Source organism: Pan troglodytes, chromosome 22 (assembly GCF_028858775.2).
Source record: "Pan troglodytes isolate AG18354 chromosome 22, NHGRI_mPanTro3-v2.0_pri, whole genome shotgun sequence".
Lineage (NCBI taxonomy): Eukaryota > Metazoa > Chordata > Mammalia > Primates > Hominidae > Pan > Pan troglodytes.
In genome coordinates this window covers 23,771,231-23,791,942 of record NC_072420.2, presented here as the reverse complement: position 1 = coordinate 23,791,942, position 20,712 = coordinate 23,771,231, and positions in this window count along the sequence as shown.

The window sequence follows — 20,712 nt, the reverse complement described above, 5'->3', positions numbered from 1 at the left end:
ATTGAATAATTTTGATAATTATTTAACTGGTTTAACTGTAAAATATTCAGCCATCAGCCTCCCTTGATCAGCAGGATCTAAGAATACTTGGAGGAGAAAATATTGCCCTTGAGCCACACCATGAACCACTAGGTGGCAGTATACCCTTTCTTATTTAATAAAAATAGTCACCGTTTCCATTTATTCTTTTAAATATTTAGTGGTAAAGAATGATAGTACTTTATTTGCAAAGACAAGTTTAGTACTGCTTTATGTTTGTATTGTTATTTCATTTTTTGATTTGGGATTTTTCCAATTTTCCATTTTATAAATATAAGAAGCTACAATAATTTCTATTGTTGAGGGTTCTGTTGTCCAGAATACATATCAATAGTGTTTCTTAATTTATAAAGAGAAATTTAAGTATTTTTTATCATCATATATTAAAATATTATTTCTGTTACAGTCTATATTTTGAATACATAACTTTTATAGGAAAAAACTCTCCATCCACACACAAAAAATTATGGATATAATTGTTTCGTTGTAAATACTATTATTAATGAGAAGCTATTCTCATTCAATACTTCAGAACTCTCAGGAAAGCCAAGAGGTCAATTAAAAATAATGTGTTGTTTCAAAGGTTATGCCACTGAGTAATTAATTCCTTTTTTCCTTTGTTTCCCCCCGCCCCAAATAGTCCATTGTAACCCTGTAAGAGCAGATTAACTGCATGTGGTTTTCAATGTTTTCAATGCTTGTGGTAATATTAGCATAAATTTTATATAGGCAGCTGCTCGAAGATGTTACCACTTGTAATTGGTATAGGTTGGTGTAAAAGTAATTGCGGTTTCCACCATATAAACTAATGGCCCAAAGTACAATTAATTTTGCAGCAACATAATAGATGTATCCATCAAATAAGATGATTACTAATTGCTACAAATAAATAGAGAATTGGACCTTCTCATATGCTATCGCTAGGGATCAAAGTTGGCATAAAGGCTATTTTAAAATGCTTTGTAAAACAGATAATCATTGACATGGAGACCATGGTTCTAGAAATGTGTTTGAAAATGTATTTATGAAAATGTGCAACAATTAAGCTACAAAGATGTTTATTACAATATTATTCATAATAGTCAAGAATTTGATACTGTCTACACAATAGTATCCAATTTTAAAAATCATTAATGACAACTCATATAATAGGAAACTAAATAAATATATGTTTCTATATTAATTCACATGGACATTTACAGAACATTAATTCACATGGCAAAAAATAAATGTTACATTCTTTAGTAAAATGGTAGGTAAAAAATAATATTGGAATCCAGGTCATGTATGTAAGAAAAAACTGATAAGCTATGTGCCTTATTCTGCATATATTTCTACAATTATATTTGTATATATATCATAATCCATGTACTAAGGCAAAATAATCTATATTTCTGCAGCACTGGAGTAGAGAATAGATCCATATTCAAATTCTATATTTAATTTATGTTAAATGCATAAACTTTTACAAGAAATTAATAATATATACAAACTGTACTTTAATGAAAATATTGACAAATACATATTATTCATTATTACGTGAAATGAAAAATATAGGTTTCATGTGTTTCTTTTCATTTCTTAATATAACAAATTTAAACATATAAACAATGAAAATAACAAATACTAGTAGTAGAACACTTCACAAAGCCTTTTCAAGTGAATTAAATTATGTAAACTTATGAGGTATAATTTATATAATAACTGTGATAACTAATCTGGACTCCATGGGCTAGTGAGTAAAAATGGGCTACCCTGGGGCGTATGTAAAGAAATTCTCCTCCAGATTTTTTAATATAATAAAGTATTTAACAATAATCATACTTGAATGAAAATAGGAGTGCTGAAAGTTCTACAAAAAACAAATGTATATACATATTAATGTAATTATATATAAAGAAAAATGCATTTCTTTATATTTTCAGTAAGGTCAATGCTGATTTGCATTTTTATTTATTCATAAAATATTAGATTTTAGTCAATATATCATAGAGCAAATCAGAAATCTAAAATACATCAAATTAATCAAATTCCATTAAACTATTAAGTATAGAAATTGTTACTTAGATGTTTATTACTGGGTTATAACTATCATTTCGTATTTTATTTTTTGTTTTTCTTTTATTTCAATCGTTTTTGGGGTATTTTGGTTACATGGATAAGTTCTTTAGTAGTGTTCTCTGAGATTCTGGTGACCTGTCACCAGAGCAGTTTGCATTGTACCCCATATGTAGTCTAATTCCTCATCCCGTTTCCACCCTTCCCCACAAGTCCCCAAAGCCTAGTATATCATTCTTATCCCTTTGCACACTCATAGCTTAGCTCCCACTTATGAGGGAGAACATAAAATATTTTGTTTTCCATTCCTGAGTTACTTCATTTAGAATAACGGCCTCTAACTCCAACCAACTTGCTGCAAAGGCCATTATTTGATTCTGTTTTATGACTGAGTACTATTCTACGGTGTATATATACCACATTCTCTTTATCCACTCATTGGTTGATGGGCATTTAGGTTGTTTCCATATTTTTGCAAGTGCGATTGTGCTGTTATAAGCATGTGTGTACATGTGTCTTTTTCATATAATGACTTCTTTTTCTTTGGTTAGTACCGAGTAGTAGGATTGCTGGATTGAATGGTAGTTCCACGTTTAGTTCTATAAGGAATCTCCACATTGTTTTCCATTATAACTGTCTTCCTCTTAATCATATCACTAAGGAGTTCTTATTGAGCTCCTCTTGACTATAAAGCAAAATTCGAATTATGATTGATTTATTGTATTTGCAATGTAAGTTTTTCTAATTATTTTCAATTTTCTATAGCCTCCCTAGAAGTCACGAACAGAAAGCTATAGCTCAGAGAAGGTGCACAAAAATCTTGAACTTTTGCAGATACAGGAGGAGAGAAAAGCAGGAAGGAACAAAGAAAATAATAATTTCCATTAATACTTATATTAGAATGAATTTTACTTATTATACAAAATTGTATATTAGTTTATATATTATATATGTATATTCACTTATTTCTTCATAATACAAATCATATTTAATAAGATACAGAGGCACATAATGAAAAAATATATATGTATACATTACGCTTATATATTAATTAGAGAAAAACCAACACCTTACCAACAATGAGTCTTCTGATTCCTAAACATAGCATATCTCTTCATTTCTTCTGTGTTTTTAGTTTGTCTCATCAGTGATTTATTACATGTTTATATTTTAGCTGATTTAATTTGTTAAATTTTTTCTTAAATATTTCATATTTTCTGTTGCTATTATAAATGATATGTACTTTTAAATTTTGATTTTTAACCCTTGCTGCCGAAGTACAGAAACATAATAGATTTGGGTTATTGACCTTGTACTTTACACAGTACTAAACTCACTTATCGGTATTTTTGAAAATTTATTGAATTTTTTCATGTAAATGTTCCTGTGTCTGCACATGAATACAACTTTGTCTCTCTTTTCATTCCGTTTTTGTTTTACTTATTTTTTTTATTTTTTATTTTTTTTTGCTTCATTGTGCTGACTGGGACTTTCAGTGTAGTGTTGAATAGAAGGGATATCCTTATTGTCTCCCTAACCTTGGGGAAAAGTGGTCTGTCACCCATGGTTAACTATAATTTCTATTAATATAGGTCTGCTGGTGATATATTTACTCATGTTTATTTGTTTGAAAATTTGTTAATGTCTATACTTTAAAAATATATTTTGCCTGGGTGCAGAGTTATAGGTTGACAGTGGGATTGTTTTGGCTATAGTAACAATGTCATCACATTCTCACATTCTCTTTTAACCTGCATCATTTCGGATTAGTAGCATATTTTTATTCATATATTTGTTTCTCTGTACCTAATGTTTTTTATATCTGTCTATTTTAAGATTTCTCTTTTATTACAGGCTTTCAGCTATTTGATTTTACGTACTTTGGTGTAGTACTTTATATGTTTATCTTGCCTTGGGTTAATTGGGTCTGTGAGTATAGAATTTTGGTAAAATTTATAATATTTTAGTAATTTCTCTGGTACTCAAGTAACATATATGAGTGAGTGCTTGATATTTTTCCAGCATGTTAAGGAGAGTCTGCTTAGTCTTTCAGTCTTTCTTTCTTCCTCTCTCTCTGTCTTCGTTTTGGATATTTTCTGCTTTTATATCTTCTACTTAATAAATCTTATATTCAATAGTGCCTAAAGTTCTCTTAAAATTTAGATGTCATTTTACCTTTAAAAGTTCAATTTGGTTCTTTTTATATCCTTAATTTCTTTCTCATTATATTTATAATTTTGTATATTGAGCATATATGCATGAGTATATATGGCAAAAATATACTGGCTTTTTAAATATACTTGTCTACTGATTTGTTAGTTCTGTTTCTGTTTCTATTGAGTGACTATCCTCCTGGTAATTTTTTTTCTACTTGTTTATTTGTTGCGGGTATCAGATATTGTTAATTATACAGTGTTGAGTGTTGGATTTTGTTTTACTCATTTAAATAGTGTTAAAACTTTTTCTGAAAGTTAAGTTCTTGAAGATCAATTTGAATCCTTAAATGTATGTTGGTAAGTGCTCTTAGGATAGGTTCAGAATAGACTTTACTCTAGGGTTAATTAACCACACTTCTTAGGTATGGCCAGTTAGAGATCTCTGATGAACACACTGTGTATTTAAAATGGTCTTTCATTACTGACCGTCTTTGTGTGAACTCTTGGAATTTTTTTTTAACTTGTAGCTCCCTGAGAACTAATTGTTCTTCTCCTAAAAGATGCCCTGTCTAGGCCTCATAGTATTTCACCGATGCATTCTCAAATAGGTGGGCAGCTGAAAAACCCAAGGAGATTCTTATTCATATTTCCAGATTCCTTCTCTTGGAGTCACCTCATCTAAGAAACTCTATTCCACAAATTATTAGTACCTTAGTCTTTTCATCTGCTGATCCTTGTTTCATCAATTCATTGAGAATGTTGAGCCCTTTTTGGCTTTCTCCCTTCCTGAACTACAGAACATCTGGTCCCTACATCTTAAGCCTAGGAGCCCCACCTGATTTGTTTTCCTTCTCCTGGATCACAGTTCTGTGCTGCCTGTTCTACAATGTCAAAAATGGATGCTTTCTATATTTTGTCTATTTTTGTAGTTGTTTGTATTGCTTGGGTAATATAAGGCCATGTTACTCTTTCAATCATAATATCAGTGTCAAGAAGCAATGCCACATGAATTTTCTATTTTTTTCACCTTCTGGACTTTGAGTAAAAAAAAATCCCTGGCAACTAAGGTTGAAGGATGAGTTAGTGAGTTCAAAGTTAAGAGACTGCGTATTTCTTAGTAGAGGTTTACAGTTTTTCCTTCCCGGGGGCCACATGTTTACATTTCAAATAGTAATGAACTTAAAGATTTCCCCCTCTGATCCATAGTAAGGATTTATTTTAGGAAGATAAGGTCTTTTTCCTTTTTCTGAGGACAAAATGGGAGTTGTACAGCCTGCCCTATATAAAATGTGAGATTTGTAATTTCGGAGTTTCCTGTGATGCAAACCCCCATATAGGATATGTATGTGACATCTGAATCTCATGTTATTGAGATACTGGGGCATGAGGACTGTCATTAAGATATTATGCAAGTAAATAATCTTTCTTTGATCCACAAATCTTATGTTTACTGTCAAAATAGTTATTTTAATAAATATAATATTAAAAACATCAAACAAATGTCACAACATTTTATTTTAGGATGCCATTATCCTTATGCTTAAACCGTAGTTTTCATCAAGGTAATATGGTTAGTCATGTATAAAGGAGAAATTGCAGTTACAGGTAAGATATTGTAGCAAATATTTCAGAATGTATTTCCAGGGAGTAGTCTATCGTTCTAGTTTATTGTTAAAGGAATTACTAGATTACTTTCTTACTTTAAGATTTGATATGGCTTTTAAAATAAAATTTTGTAAACCTCATAGCCTTATTTAATTTTCAAATGCATACTGTAGTCATGGACTGCATATAAACAGAAGAGTCATTAGCAAATGTAAAAATTCGATGCTTTTAATTTACATTTTAAAATAGACTTTATGATTGCTTGAATCACCTCTGTGATATTTGTGAAAGAATATTTGATTTTTTGTAAAGCAGTATTTTAAAATTAGGCCTTGTTGTCCCAGGAAAGATACTTCTGAATATTACAAGTAGCTATGACTTATGTATATGTACACATCATAGTTTTAGAACAGTGATACTTCTAAGAAATATTTTTCAAAATAAGTGCTCTAGAGCTGACATTGGATTGTTTCAGGAGGGTAATTAATGAATTTGCTAAAAGCTGCTTTTTGTAAGGCAAATGCCCAGTGTTGCTTTTTCACCCAGAGACTTGGGTATTTTTAAACTGCCCTTGTTAATTAGAAGTCTCTGTGTACACACATACACAAAGATGAGTTTTGTTCCTTAATATTTTCACATACACAAGTATTTTGAATTAGAATTTTAAGAGAAAATACTTCCCAATACAATCTTTGTTTAAAAATAAACGAACCAAGAGGTATAAGTACTGTTTAAAGCTCAGTCATTTGGAAGGTAAAAATCATTTGTATATTTTTGCCTTATTAGGACATTTATATTCTGGAATTTAGTTTAAAACTCAAATAATCGATGAAGTAGATACCAAGTTAAAACCACAGCATTGGCTGGGGGCAGTGGCTCATGCCTGTAATCCCAGAACTTTGAGATTCCCAGGCGGGTTGGTCCTTTGAGGTCAGGAGTTCAAGACCAGTCTGGCCAACATGGTGAACCCTCATCTCTACCAAAGTACAAAAATTAGCTGGGCATGGTGGCGGGTGCCTGTAATCCCAGCTACTCGGAAGCTGAGGCAGGAGAATCGCCTGAGCCCAGAAGTGGAGGTTGCAGTGAGCCGGGATCGTGCCACTGCACTCCAGCCTGGGCGACGGAGCAAGACTCCGTCTCAAAAACAAACAAACACAAAAATAAAATAAAACCACAGCCCCACCTATCCTGTATCACAGGCAAGTACTAAATTGTGTTTGGAGGGGGAGCACCCTGAAATAAGGCCATCCTGCCTCCCATAGCACTTTTGCACATAGTATGTACTCAATAAATGATTATAATTCATTTATTGAATGAAAAGCAACCCTGAGATTTCATGCTTGTCTTACATTAGAACATTCCAGATTTTAAAAATTTGTTCTTGAATTATCCATACTGATGAAATTGGTGCACTTTTTTAATAATGATGAATTACCAGGATGGTCCTAGCCAGGCATTCTGATCTCCAAGGGTAAAATAGTCATCATATGTCTTCAAGGCTACCACTGACTTTCCAGAACGAATGTCACTTGAAGCCTCACCAATTCTCTTTCCTGAGCAACTTCACTTTTCATTCTCTAATAGTCTGCCTTCCATCACTGACAGTTTTCTTATAGCTTTCATTTATTTGAAGCCTCCTCAAGCTCTTAAGCATTTGTTTTTCAAAGGCATCTGATCATCTCCTCAAGACTTCATTCTTTTTCCTTCACATTTTATCTTTTTGCTAAAAAAAATATAAATCTGTTAGTAATTCATGGTCAAATATACATGAAACAAAATGAGTATGTCATTTGTCAATACTAATACATAAATTCCTTAGAAATTATAACCCACTGAAAATGTAAAAAAAAGATAAATCATCACAGAATTTAACAATGGAGTAAGGTTTACACTTAAATATATATTTAATAACTCTTTGCTTATTTTATATGAGTTCAGTAAACAAGTAGTTAATTCTTTTTTTTTCTTTTTTTTTTTTTTTTTTGAGATGGAGTCTCACCCTGTCACCAAGGCGCTGGAGTGTAGTGGTGTGATCTCGGCTCACTGCAACCTCCACCTCCCAGGTTCAAGCAATTCTCCTGCCTTAGCCTCCCGAGTAGCTGGAACTACAGGTGCATGCCACCATGCCCACCTAATTTTTTTTTTTTTTTGTATTTTTAGTGGAAACGGGGTTTCACCGTGTTAGCCTGGATGGTCTCAATCTCCTGACCTCATGATCCACCTACCTTGGCCCCCCAAAGTGCTGAGATTACAGGCATGAGTCACGGCACCCGGAATGTAGGAGTAATTATAATAAATTTCTGGCCGGGTGCCGTGGCTCACGCCTGTAATCCCAGCACTTTGGGAGGCCGAGGCAGGCGGATCATGAAGTCAGGAGATTGAGACCATCCTGGCTAACACGGTGAAACCCTGTCTCTACTAAAAATACAAAAAATTAGCAGGGCGTGGTGGCAGGGACCTGTAGTCCCAGCTACTCAGGAGGTTGAGGCAGGAGAATGGCGTGAACCTGGGAGGTGGAGCTTGCAGTGAGCCGAGATCGCGCCACTGCACTCCAGCCTGGATGACAGAGCGAGACTCCGTCTCAAAAAAAAAAAAAAAAAAAGCAGCACAGATAATTGCAGATTCACATACAAATTTAGAACATAAACAGTTAATAGACACTGACCAACAGTAAACAAAATGCTTTTGAAATGTTGGATAATATCAAAAGGTATGACATTTGTAAAATTGGAGTCCCGTAAGAAGTGAATGTAGAGAATGAAGCAGAGTAATTATTTGAGGAAAATAATGCTAGAATTTTTAGAAATTAATAAAAGACAATAACAGGCATATTCAAGAGGCTCAGTAAAACACAAAAAGGATACATAATAATAATAAAAGCAAAAACCCAGATAGATGAAATGCTTAACAGTGGACCTAATTCACTAATAAAAAGGATATAAAAGCAGAAAAGAACTAAAAAAGAAGCAGGTATGATAAATAGAAAACGAATATCAAGATATTTGACTTAAAATATAGTATGCTACTATGTTAACAGTAAAGGAATAAACAAGTTCACTTAAGTGGTAAAGATTTTCAGGTTATACTTGAATATAAAATCTAAGTTTGTATTGTTTGCAAAAACATACTTTAAAGGTTGAAACAGAGGTAGGTTGAAAATAAAATGTAAAAACATTAAATAAGATATATCAATAGTACAAAAATATTTAACTTAAGAATGGTATATTAATACATTAATATGTTAAGCTCTATTAATATCAGACTACATTAGTCTGCTTGGACTGCCATAACAAAATTCCACAGACTGGGTGGTTTAAACAACACACATTTATTTCCTTACATTTCCTGAACCTGAAAGTTCAAGCTCAATATGCTCATAGTGTTAGTGTTTGGTGAGACTTCTCTTCCCGGCTTGTAGTTGACCAACTTCTCATTGTGTCCTCACATGGCCTTTTTTTTTTTTTTTTGTGCATGTGCTGAGAGAGAGAGTTAGTTCTGGTGTCTCTTTCTCTTACAAGAACACTAGTCTCATCAAATTAGGATTGCACCTTTATAATTTCATTTAACCTAAATTATCTTCTTAAAGACCCTATCTCTAAACACTGTTACACTGAGGCTTGACTTCAACATATGAATTTGGAGGAAACATGATTCAGTACGTAACACAAAGTAGAATTCAACATTAGGTGTATTGCCAGAGTTATTTTATAAAGATTATAAAATTTTGTTAAGAAAACAATTTTTAAGTATGTTTACATCCAATAAAAATGTTATTTGAACATAAATGGAAAAGTCTTAATATGTTAAACAAATATTGACAGAACTAAAGGAAAAAATGCAGATAAATCCACAATTATAGTTGGATATATAAACATGACACTTGCAGTAATTGCTAGTGAATGCAGGAAGAACAATAGGGAGAATATCTAAGCACTATGGACTGAGCTTGACCTAAGTGACGTTCTTTTTACATGTACATAGAATACTCACCAATATTGTCTGTATAATGTCATATTCTAACCCATGAAATGCCTCAGTGATTTTAAAATAAAATGTAGTTTGTTCTACTTTAACAGCATTAAAAGAGAAATCAATTACAGCAAGTTATTTGTAATTTGTAAATCCCTAACATGCCAAAATTAAATAACCCACTACTAAACTTAACATAGAGAAGAAAACATAGAGGAAATTAGAAAATATTATAATGATAGAAAATTTAAAAGAAATATCCACTTTGAAGATGTAGCAAACATAATGCATAGATGAAAATTTATAACTTCACATGACTATGATAGAAAATAGTATATATCAATGATCTAAGTATTCTCATTAAGTAAATAAGGAAAAGAGAAATGCAAATCAAAACCACAATGAGATACCATGTCACACCAGTTAGAATGGCAATCATTAAAAAGTCAGGAAACAACAGGTGCTGGAGAGGATGTGGAGAAATAGGAACACTTTTACACTGTTGGTGGGACTGTAAACTAGTTCAACCATTGTGGAAGACAGTATGGTGATTCCTCAAGGATCTAGAACTAGAAATACCATTTGACCCAGCCATCCCATTACTGGATATATACCCAAAGGAATATAAATCATGCTGCTATAAAGACATATGCACACGTATGTTCATTGTGCCACTCTTCACAATAGCAAAGACTTGGAACCAACCCAAATGTCCATCAGTGACAGACTGGATTAAGAAAATGTGGCACATATACAACATGGAATACTATGCAGCCATAAAAAATGATGAGTTCATGTCCTTTGTAGGTACATGGATGAAGCTGGAAACCATCATTCTGAGCAAACTGTCACAAGGTCAGAAAACCAAACACCGCATGTTCTCACTCATAGGTGAGAATTGAACAATGAGAACACATGGACACAGGAAGGGGAACATCACACACCGGGGCCTGTCGTGGGGTGGGGGTAGTGGGGAAGGATAGCATTAGGAGATATACCTAATGCTAAATGACGAGTTAATGGGTGAAGCACACCAACATGGCACATGTATACATATGTAACAAACCTGCACGTTGTGCACATGTACCCTAGAACTTAAAGTATAATTAAAAATGTATATATATTTAAAAAAAGAAAATAAGGAAAAGAAACACTAAGTCAACCAAAGTAAGAAGTAAGAAGGTAGAAAATAGTAAAAGAGTAGAAATCAATAAAATAGAAAAAGTCAACAACAATTAGAATTTGTTTTTTGGAAAAGATTAATAATAGTGATGACACTTTATAATGGTAATGTAAGAATGACATACAGAATAGTGTATACCAATCTTTGAGTGTGAAAATGCATGGAAATGATGGTAAGAGAATATTATAAACAACTCAATGCCAATAAGTTTATCGAAATAGATGTAATATAGAAAAATCTTGTAATACACACAATATCTTGTAATACACCACTTTACTTACACTAACCCAAAAAGAAATAGGATATTTGAGCACTTTTCTATTTAAAAAAGAATTTGTAATTCAAAACTACCGTTCCTCAAAGAAAATTTCATACCTAGTTTACATCACTGCTAAATTCTATTAAACATTGTAAGAAGAGATAATAAAATAATAACAATCTCAGGAAATCAGTAATGAGAGTTCCACTCTGCTCCTTTTATATGCCCAGAAAACACTGATATTAGAACCTTGCACAAATATTAGCAATGAAAATCTGAACACTTTAAATGAATAGTAAGGCATTAAACATAAAAATCTATAAAAACAATGCTTCATAGAATCAGAGAAATTTAAAATATACGTATAATTGTATACTCATATATAATTATATATATATATATATATAACTATTCATGATTCTAAAAAGATCTCCAGAAAACTGGGAATAGAAGTTGTTTTGGTTTTCCAGGACTGCCTTAGGAAGGTATCATAAACTAGGAGGCTTAGAACATCAGTAATTTATTCTCTCACAATTCTGGAAGTCAGAGGTCTGAAATCAAGGTGTCAGTAGAGGCACTCTCCCTTGAAGATATTAGAGAAGGATCTATTTCAGTCATCTTTCCTAAATTCTGGTGGATTATTGGCTTCTGGGAGAATAACTGCAGTCTTCACGTGGTGTTCTCCCTATGTGTACATCTGTGTCTACATTTTCCTTTTTTTTTAAATTATTATTATTTTTTAAGACAGAGTTTCGCTCCTGTTGCCCAGGCTGGAGTGCAGTGGTGCGATCTCCGCTCACTGCAACCTTTGCCTCCCGGGTTCGAGCGATTCTCCTGCCTCAGCCTCCCGAGTAGCTGGGATTACAGGTGCCCGCCACCATGCCCAGCTAGTTTTTTTATTTTTAGTAGAGATGGAGTTTCTCCATGTTAGCCGGGCTGGTCTCGAACTCCTGATCTTGTGATCCACCCACTTCAGCCTCCCAAAGTGCTGGGATTACAGGCATGAGCCACTGCACCCGGCCTACATTTCCCTTTTTATAAATATACTAGTTGTAAACAAATTAGGGGCCAAACCTAATGCATGGGACCTCATTTTATCTTAATCAACTGTATCTGCAATGACCATATTTTTGAATCAGGTCACATTCTGAGGTACTAGAGATCAGAACTTACGTATTTTAGAAAAATAAGATTCAATCCATAACAGAAATAAACTTCTTCATTCTATAAAAAAATAGCCTATGAAAAGAAATGTTAGTTATATCCTAGTTTGTGTTGAAACTCTAAACAACATCTTCCTATGAAAAGGAGAAAAGGGGGCCGGGCATTGTGGCTCACACCTGTAATCCCAGCACTTTGGGAGATCGAGGTGGGTGAATCACTTGGGCCCAGGAGTTCGAAACCAGCCTGGTCAACATGCTGAAACCCTATCTCTGATTAAAAAATACAAAAACTAGCTGGGATTAGTGGCATGTGCCTGCAATCCCAGCTACTCGGGAGGCTGAGGCAGGGGAATCACTTGAACCCAGGAGGTGGAGGTTCCAGTGAGCTGAGATCGTGCCACTGCACTCCAGCCTGGCAGACAGTGCAAGACCCTGTCTCAAAAAAAAAAAAGGAAAAAAAAAAAAGGAGAAAAGGAAAGATATCCATTATTAATGTTTCTAGTCAACAATTGTTCTGTAAATTCTTGCCAGTAGAATAAGGCAAGAGGAAAAAAATATTTCATAAACATTGGCAAAGCAAGAGTTACAATATCTTAATTCATTCACAGATATAATTATTAATTTATGAGGTCTTAATGCTCAAAAACAAGTAGAATTAACAAGAGAATATAACAATTCTACAGAAGCAAAACTCATTAGCATCTTTATATAATGGCAATAAACAATAAAAAATCGTTTTCCTTTAAATAAAACGTTCACTGCAGCTTCAAAGATGTAAAATACCTGCTGTGGTCTGAATGTGTCTACCCAAAACTTATATGTCAATACTTAATCACCAATGTGATAGTATTAAGTGGATGAGCCTTTAGGAGATGATCAAGTCACAAGGGCAGAGGCTCCACAGATGGCATGAATGCCCTTATGAAAGGGCTGGAGGAAATTAGGCAGGCCCTTTTGGCTTTCTGTCCTTCTGCCAAGTGAGGACACAGCAAGGTGACTTCTTGAAAACCAAAACTAGACCTGGCTATCACCAGGCTCTGGGCCTGCTGATGGCTTGATCTTGAACTTCCTAGCTTCCATAACTGTGAGCAATACATTTGTCCTGTTTATAAATGACTCCGTTTAAGATAGTTTGTTATAGCAGCAGGAACAGACTAAGATAATAATACCCATAAGTACATATAACGTATAACGTACTGCAGTTCTACCTCGAAAGACAGAAAACATCACTGTAATAAACTAATGGAGACCTATATCAATATAAAATTATACCATATTTATGCATTAGAGAACACAATCCAATTGATGTATCTGTTTTTCCCAAACTGATCTATTTATCCATCATAATTCCAATTAAAATAATAGCAAATAACTTTCACTTTTGGCCAATATGGAGTAACAGAGAGCTGATATGCCTTCCTGCCTGAAACAACCAAAACCAAAACAATGAAACAAAGGAAATTAAAATAAAATACATGAACCAATGGCTTAGAAGACAATGGACATCACGCAATGAATGACAGTGATTGATAATACAAACTAGATGAGCTCTAAGATTGCTCTTACTTAACACCTTGAGGGAGCAGCACTTGGTGATGGTAGTGGTGGTGAGGGCAGGGGAGGTGGGAAGGGCCAAATTGGAGGTTCACTGAATCCCTACGTTGAAGGGGAATAGCTGGGTGTCCTGGAAACAAGAGAGGTAAAACTTCACAGGGTAGGGTAGGAGAGGGGAGACAGCTGTACGGAGAGAATCCCAGAGATATTCAGAAATTCCCCCTCAAGGACAGACCAGAGTACTTATCAATGTATCCCTGTGAGGAAAATACCTGTCTTAAACACCATGCATTTTAATTTACAGCTTAATTTTACTCAAAGTAAGCTCATTCTCTGGCAGTTCACTATTCCTCAAATGAGTAAACTGAGAGTTAGATCAGATGGCTAGTCTTAATATCATAAACTTATTCTCCAAAGGGAATACAAAATAAACTAGATTTAATGCATTAAAGTTAAATATACAACCTCGTAAGAGCCTCAAATATATGGTCAAATATAGATTCTTTAAGTCACCCTAAGGAGAATGGCATTCCATCAAAGTATGTGTTGTTTTATGTGGCAAGAGTTAAATAATTATTTTAAAATCATTTTGCAAAATGTCATAGATAATTTAGTATCTTGATCATGATGTATAATACTCTTATCTACAAAGGGAAGAAACCAAAGAAATGCAAATGGGATGTTTGGATCAATATTTCATTATTATTTTCAACCACATTGAAGAGGTTCAGTCAACCACTTTAAAACTGTGGTTTTTTAACTTCCTCCTAGATTGATCTCTGTCATTATTCATGCTCTGGTGTAGCATAAAGAAATCACTTAGAAGTCAGACAAAAATTAAGAGCAGTCAGGCCAAATTTTGAAGAGACAAAAATTAAGCACATGAACACTTACCTTAGCTTGTTTTTCCCCACAGAAATTATGAAATGGTGGATAAACCCTACTAATATCATCAGAATAATTATTAAGTGATAAAAGAGATTATTGGACAAGATTTACTCTGTGTAGGTAATTATAAAGTGAAAGGAATTTATTATAAAAATTTTCTCATAATCTACATAAAAGTTGACATCTTACAAAATCACAAGGTTTTTAGTTATTAAAAATGCATAATTATTTTTAATTAAGTAATTTCATATATTTTTATATTTTACATGCTCCTGTGATTTTTCCCCATTACAGAAACATTCACAATGTCTTAGACAATGTTATTAAATACATCTGTACTTATCTAAGTAAATTTCTTATCAAATTTATACATCCAGATATCCCTCATTTCCAAACTACAATCATCTCCTGTAACTGAAATACTGCATGTAATAAAAACTCTACACTGTAATATAAACATAATTTAAATTGAAAAATAATGACAATTTCCATTCGGATAAAGTTTTGAACTATCATATCCCTTTTTCTCATGCTTCTGTTAGAATATGGCTGTGCAACTCCAAGTACTCATCTACAGAAGAAGAAAAATAATATATGTGTGTATGTGTGTTACATGATACATATGATTTGGGAAATATAATTAAAAACAAAATATCCTCCCAACACAGAAACCTTCTTCACATAGGTAGACCAAAAGAAAATAACTTAGTATCAAGATATTATATTTTAAAGTATTTATTTCTTACTAATTTATCTTTTTATCATTAGATTATTAATGTATTTTCATTATTTTAATTTGTATTATAAATTATTAGTAGTTTCACCATGTTGGCCAGGCTGGTCTTGAACTGCTGACCTCAGAGGATCCACCCACCTTGGACTCCCAAAGTGCTGGGATTACAGGCATGAGTCACCATACCCAGCTGAAATCTCCAAATCCTTTTTGGGGAATAATCCTTAATCTCTGTAGTTTAACTTCTGAGAATTATTAGTAGTAATAATTCATTACTACTAATTTAATTAGTAATATAAATTATTAAAACAATTTTATTACTGAATAAGCATTAAGCTAGAATGTAAAGTACACCATACTAAACTCACTGGGAGACTGCAAAGAAAAAAAGGGTATCTCACTCTTCTACATAGCCATGCAGAAACAACCCATTAATATATATTCTAAGATAAATAATAACTAGCCCTCAATAAAAGGAAGGGATGGCACCATTTGTCACACACATCCTAAATTCATTTGACAATTGGAGTAATTATCTGTTTAGCTAAATGGTTTAATTCAAAGGGAAAATAAACTTCTCACATTTTTATGGCAAGAAGTAGTTTTGCAACTTGGAATTAGGTTTCCACCTCCGTTAAGCTACTATCCTCCCACAGGAAGTGGGAGATTACTTAAAGTATAGAAAATAAAGGGTTGACTCAATATTTTGTGATTCTAACTTCATTGTATTTGAAAACATTGCTTCAGAAACTGTGGCTGAGGCTCCAAGCATCAAACATTCACTAAACTTATGCCATACAAATTCTTACATTTTTATATTATTTGCAGAAATTATCCAATTAATTTGGATAGCTGATTTAAAGGCAGCAAATATGTGTAATACAGGTATATTAATGCTTTAATGTCCACAAATGGATACAACAGGAAAAACAGTCATGGAGAAATGTTTTTACCACAAATACATGGATGGAGAAGAGAAAAAAAATTGTATCAGTGTGCAGCTTTATTTCTTGCTAAATTTCTGATTGCCATACTCTTCTCTTAATATGTTTACTATATTCTGCTAGAAAATGAGGTGTCTTTTAGATATCTCACCACTTTGGCATACCTCTGCTCATTTTAAATGAAAGCATCCTATTGCTTATCATGGGAAAATGATTTGAAACCCTTGTATCATACTAATGTTAATGCTCTTTGATATGTAGCTTTCATATGCCTGAATTTCTACCCTGTCTTTAAAAGCTTCCCTTTAGAATTCATAAGTATCTGTTCCAAACCATGCCCCTCTCGTGTGATCTCAATTTCTTTTTCTTTTTTTCCCTCCTGTTCCTACTTGTCTCAGTCTTCTCCTTGCCATAGTCTTCTGACATAATTTCAATTTTGTTGCATTTTGAATCTCTTGAAATGGATGTAGAGATATGTCCTAACTCATTTCATCCTAAACTAACCTCTTTGCACCCCTGTCATATTTTCAGCTATTACTGGTATTGACTTATAAATGGCATGACTTCAAGTGAGATTTTTTTTTTCCACAACAAAATTCTCTTAATTCGATTTTATAATGTAGAGATTCTGGCATTTCCCAAATGCCATAGCTGAAAACTTCAAGTACATTTAATTCTATCCTTCTCCATGGCTGCTAGTGCTAATCAGTCACCTATAAATTCGTTGGTAAATTGTTTAATATGTAATTGTTTGGATCATATAATGCTATCATTTTATATTAGGTCCTTCACATCTCAAAATCATTAAAATCTGTAAACTCCAATTCTCAAACTTTACTCCTGTTCCTGTTTCTACCTGACATATTTCTACCATTCCTAACACCGTATTAACTCTCCTTAAACATTGCTTTAAATGCAATGTTGAAATCTCCATTTGTTTATTTATTTATTTATATTTTTGAGACAAAGTCTCACTCTGTTGCTCAGGGTGGAGTGCAGTGGCGTAATCTTGGCAATTTCTGCCTCCCACTTCAAGCAATTCTGCTGCCTCAACCTCCCAAGTATCTGGGGTTATAGGCACCTGCCACCATGCCTAGCTAATTTTTGTATTTTTTGTAGACACAGGGTTTCACCATGTTGGCCAGGCTGGTCTGGAACTCCTGACCTCAGAGGATCCACCCACCTTAGACTCCCAAAGTGCTGGGATTACAGGCATGAGTCACCACACCCAGCTGAAATCTCCAAATCCTTTTTGGGGAATGATACCTAATCTCTGTAGTTTAACTACTGAGAGTTTCTACAATTTGGCCTTCACTTTGCTTTCCAACCCCATCTTTCCTAAATGTACTATGGATAGATACTTTATGACAAGATAAGTATGAAAAAAATTCTGTTTCTAAGGAATACATTTCTCTTTCACTATTTTCAAAATAGTGGTTCTGATGCCGAACTTTATCCTGAATGCATGCTCACAATTATACATAGATAAAAATCAACCCCTTTTGTTTAATTCTTAATATTCTCCATTTATCCTCCAGATCCAATCTCCACAATCTTTACCCTTGTCCAAACTTTTATGTGCCCCAGTTAGTTAATACTTTAAAGTCTCAATTGCTTACCAATAGCTGTATTTATCTGCTGAAGACCTCAGCTTCTGATAGGCAGTTCTTATATCCAGCACTACACGACAAAAATATAGCTTCCTCTGCTTTTCAAGACTGGAGGTGATGAATGCTTTCTGATGTTACTATTCCTGGATGCCTCAGAATCTTCTCTCTTCTCTTAACTCTTCCCACACATTTGTAAATGATCCTTTTATTTACTCTTTTTAATCCTTGACTGTGCCAACCCTTTGTTTTTAGCATCCTTAGTAATGCAACTGGCAACACTAAGCTCTTTATGAAGCCAGAAGCATCCCACCCGCTGTAATAATATTATCCAGACACTGCCAATGCTCTCCAGCCAAAAGACCACTAGAAGCACACTTGTATTTAAACAAAGTTGAGCATGGTAGTTCATTGCAAGAAAAAGCATAAACCAGAATTATGAGACATCTCACTAAAATTTTAGGAAATACTTATAGAATTTGGGGTTGTGTTTAGTGATTTGGAGGATGGTTCCTGAAAGCAAGATTTTTTTTCCTTTCAGGAAGGAGTAAGGCCAAGATTGTGTATCCTATCCATCAGATCTAGAAAGATGAAAACTTGAAATGAGGTTGAAGTTTTCATTGGAAGAAAGCAGCAGTAAGCTGAGAAACGGAAATGTTTGATAATTTGGGGGTATGATGAGTGACCTTCTTTTTTTTTTTTCTCTAGGCTTAGCTTTTTGTCTCCTTTGTAGTGCACAATGTGACCTTGTCTAATACTGGTTTTCTGTGAAATTGTTTACTTTCAACTGGAGGTCATCGAAGGATGACTGTGCATGCCAGATAGCTCCTGAGGACACCACAGTCTAGCAGTGAGAGTCAGATCAGTGCCCGGCTACCTGGAGCTGCTTATTCTCTTACCACTTAACCTCTGTAACAACATTCTCTTCATATGTTGATGTTCAGTTCAAACATTGCCCACTTTATTATGACATACAGAATTGATTATAGTTTTTTCTTTGACATACTATTTCTTTTGCTGCTCCTTTATACTACAAATTAGCTTTTATGAACATCAACCTTTATATGCTTATCTTGCTCCCCTCAATTAGATGATAAATTCATAAAAATTAGTAACTGATTTTATGTTTTATTTTCTCTTCCAAAAAGCAGTGTTTTATATGCAGCATATATGTGTGTGCACGTGTGTGTATATTAATAAATAAGTTTTAGATTAATACTGATTGTACACATTAAAAAGTTGCAGATGGCTTCAAAAAGAGGGGACGCTGGCCTTTAGTGATGAACATGTTTTTAGAAAATGTTCTTGATAACATGAAATATGTAAATTTCTCTCATACACTAAATTGATTAGTGAATTTAGAGAATTAAAAAAAGATGTTTTTCATTTGACTACTACATCTTCCACTATATATTGAATTTCTAAGGATGTGATTCTCAATACATTTCTGGAGTAGTACTGCTCAGCCAATATGTTAATTCTTTAATGTTTTGATTTTAACAGAATGTAGGCATGTAGCATCTTATGGAGAATATTGTTCTCTTTAAAATTGTTAAGATAATGAGCCTGAACTAATAAAAATTATACTTAACATTATGGTGATACTTTCTGCAAAGTATGCAAGTTAATGTTTGCTATTTATAAATATGTACATATGGTTCACAGCATCAGCACCCAATTAAAACCCAAAGGGAAGACACAAATGCATTGGCACTCATGTCTAAATCAGTGCTTAATTATATTTACATGGGTTTCTGTTAATGAAAACTGTATCATTCATTCCTTTCTACTTTCATGCATAAACCATCTTATATGGTTGTCTGTTTTGACTAAGGCTTTCCTAGAGGCAAGTGATTCCAATTGTACTATATAATTTGGTTATAAATATTTTATCCCTTTCCATATTACCAAATGTTAGAAATATTACATATTTATTTATAAATTTTGGTTTTGAGCCTCCAGTTTTTTCTTTTGTTCTACACACTAGCTTTAAAGCCTACAAAAGCAGAAAAAGAAATCAGCACTTTTTCTCTTAGAGGACACTATTTTGAGTATGAAAGCAAATAAAAGGCCATGGAAATCAGGTGAGTTTCCTGTTGATTGCTCTGCGATACAAAATTTAATATAATGTTTAAGAGAAAAAATAGAGCCCTATTTGCAAACATGATATGTGATACTCCCAGTGAGTTCTTCCCAAGCTCATTTTCACCTCCAAGCAAAAGGGGAATTAAAAAGCAACACTACTCTCCAAAGTGTGTCCTTCTGAAGGTGGAAAAATGGAGAAGTTCTACATGGGAAATGTTAACGCAGGTTCACTATATTAAAGCAAACAGTATATCTGGGCATGTTGTAATAAAAATCCTGGATTAAACATGAATCGACTAGAAATAAATAATATGGCAAATATAAAATCTCATGACAGAAGGGGAAGTAAATTTGAAAAAGAAGGATTAAAAATGTAATACTTTCAAAAAATAAGTGACCAAAAAATTCCCTGAAGTGTCTCACATGATAAAATTAGAACCTTTAGCTAACGTGAGCTCAAGACCTCAAA